The sequence below is a fragment of the Octodon degus genome, unplaced genomic scaffold (assembly GCF_000260255.1).
Source record: "Octodon degus isolate 3935 unplaced genomic scaffold, OctDeg1.0 scaffold00272, whole genome shotgun sequence".
Taxonomy (NCBI): Eukaryota; Metazoa; Chordata; class Mammalia; order Rodentia; family Octodontidae; genus Octodon; species Octodon degus.
In genome coordinates this window covers 1,375,974-1,378,950 of record NW_004524848.1, presented here as the reverse complement: position 1 = coordinate 1,378,950, position 2,977 = coordinate 1,375,974, and the positions used below count along the sequence as shown (strand labels likewise).

Below are 2,977 nucleotides of genomic sequence, written 5' to 3'. Positions count from 1 at the left end.
TTTTTTTTTTGCGGAACTGGGAATTGAACTCAGGCCCTTGTGCTTGTCAGGCAAGCACTTATTCTACTGAGCCATCTCCCCAGTCCCGTAAATAATTTTCTTATTACTCCTTCAAAATAGGATTAATGTAATCTTGAGCATTGACAAAGTAAAACATGGATGCAGAGGCCTATCAGTACCCTGATTTCAGTTTGTCAGAGACTTACTTCCATGCTGATTGGTTTTCCTAGCTGATTTCACTGACCCATGATCTTATACAACCCTTAGAATGCTGAAGAACCAACATGGGCACATTCTCAGGAATTGTGCCCCACACTTACCTTTGTTGTTGTCTTTGTGGTGGTTTGGGAGATGTATTCTCTTACCCTCATTTCACTGGCAGATGAAAAACTTGGAAAATAAAACCAGTTCTTCAAAGCTGCTAACTTGTAGCCAGGAAGTGGCTTGGCTGCATTTGAACTAGACAGAGCAACCCAGCACCTATATAGTTCGAGGCTCTGAAATGCAGTGTTAGAAGCACTTTGGAGCAGTCGTGTTGCTTGTTCCTGAAAGCTTAGATGAATTATAATGGTGCATACTTATAATCCTAGCACTCAGGAAGCTAAAGCAGAAGGATCACCAGGAGTTTGAGGCCACTGTGGGCTATGTAGTGAGTTTAAAGCAGTGATCACACATCTTTTAGGACTTTCAGTGATAACAGTTGACTGGGGCATGCATGCCATAGGTTTGCCACTACAGGTCTAAAGCAAGCCTGAGCTACTATATAGTATGCTATTATCTCCAAAAAAAATGCATAGTATCACTTGCCTATAATTCCAGAACTCTTGAGGCTGAAGATCACTCTGAGACCAAGGCCAGCCCCAGCTATATAAGAAGATGTTGTTTCAAAAAAAAAAAAATCCTCATTTCTTCTGAGAAAATAGTGAAATTTACTAATGTAAGGTCAAGATGAGAGAGAAATGACTGAGATGAATGTCTTTACTAAAATAATCAATAAATTTTGTCAAAAAATAGTGAAATTGCTTTTTTTTTCAAGTCATCATTAAGAGAATTTTATCTTAAGTGTCATCTTAAACTGCAAGGATGTCTGTTAACATCACAATTAAACATGCCAAAGGAGAAGCCATGTTGTCAAATGCCCGCTTAACCCACCCAAACATCTCAAACCCACCTTTTGCTGACCTTCTATACCCCATTTTTAAAATTTTTTTAAATCTTTTTTTAAACGAGAGAAAGTAGACAGGTACATATTGGTAAATGCTAACTGTCCATATTCACATAGAGACACATTGTAATCTCTGAGCCCAATATACAGAGAAGAAAAAGAAAGCGCTACTACACAGGGGCTGAGCACCCTCCAGCTTCCAGGAGAGCAAAGAGCGCGGGCTGGAGAGGTTTCTTTTTTCCCACAGAGCACAGTGATGTTGATTCCAAAAAGTTTGTGGACACAGGAGGGGATCGAAATGAATTGAGAACAGAAGGCTGGAGATCCTTGTCCCACTGTATTCTGCAAGGTTTCTCCCCACAAATTTAAGTCGAGAACCATGGTGTTTGAGAAGAAAGACCTCAAGAACAGGGCGACTGAGCACAGCGGGGGAAAAAAGACTACTACTTGCTCCCAGGGACTGGAGAAAATTTAAAAAAAAAAAAATTTTTTTTTAAAAAGCAAGAAGGTTGGAATCCATCAGTATTTAATTAGTCATCTTATCCTTTGTCCTCCTCGCCTTCCTCGCCCTCATCCTCATCACCCTCCTCGTTGATGTCCTCTAGCGCCGCCCCCCCCCCCCATCATCATCCTGCCTCGGCCTCCTCGTCATCCATGTCAGGAACCAGATAGTACTGCATGGGTTGGGCCAGATGTCATCCTTGATGACTTCTAGCTCATCTGCACCTGCATCTGAGTGATCAGTGAATCAGGTAAAGAAGCTCTCGGGCTCTTCGTGCTGCCTCTTCCTACTGGCTTTATTCTGCGTTTGACTTGAATATTTCGTCAAATCCTTTCCAGACTTCCATTTGATTTCAGTGAACTTTGAAGACGGATCACCACTCTCATTCAGATGAAATTCTTTGGAGAGAACTTTATTTTCAAAGTAAGGATTTTCATCAAAATAAAAATCTGTTCTGTAACCTGATTTAATATCTTCAAATTCTGTCACTTCAACTCTGTTCAAATAATGCAAAGCTTCCTTATCTTCTTCCCCAAGCAGCGCGGACACTTGTGGATGATTAGCAAATGTTGTTACCCAAAAATTTGGGATTTTGGCGATCAATTGTGACCTCATCTGAAAAAATGGTTGGCAGGAACTGCATATATTGCAGGTTAATAATTAGCTTCTCTTCTGGAGGGTTAACAACCTAAATTAGCAGATCAAAATTGGAGAAAAGGAAGGGCTGCATGGTTAGCCAACATTTTGGCCCTAGCTTTTCAAGGTCAGTGAAGACTCGGGACATAGGAGAACCTGTACTGTAACATGTAACTCAGCTGTGCTCCAAATTTTCTGATCAAGATTATGGAGCCACAGAGGAATGTGTTCGATGATCTAAAGTGAGTCTGGGAAGAGTCACATGGAGAGAAAAAACATTTTCTCAAGCTTTCACAGAGAGCAAATTGGTCAAGCAATGGCTGTGACTCATCCTCATGTCAGACACTGACAAAAGGATGTACAAAAGGCGGTGCAGGGCTACAGGATAAATCCTGAGAGTACTTGACTGACTTTATCAGATACAAAAGTTACATTTCTGGGCATATAGGTCTTGCTATATCTTGGTCTTAACCTTTCAGCAGAAAAGTATATAAATGAGGCATATAAAGTAAATCCATATTAATATAATGTGCTGTAAAAGGCTCAAGTCAATAACTTCTGAGGATAACCCACTAATATTATAGACTGCTAGACAGTGTTAGATTGTTTAGTTGAATTCAAACACCTATAGTATTTAGATGCCAATAAAATATTCACCTCTGACAGGACCAAAA

The 2,977-nt window shown here is 40.3% G+C and overlaps 1 protein-coding gene and 1 pseudogene across 1 annotated transcript in view; one reads left to right on the top strand and one right to left on the bottom strand.

The window, feature by feature from the left end:
* The window catches only part of LOC101571594 (E3 ISG15--protein ligase HERC5-like), a 68,554-nt gene that overhangs the window by 20,065 nt on the left and 45,512 nt on the right, over positions 1 to 2,977 (top strand). The window lies entirely within an intron of this gene.
* The window catches only part of LOC105741041, a 2,956-nt pseudogene continuing 1,683 nt past the window's right edge, over positions 1,705 to 2,977 (bottom strand).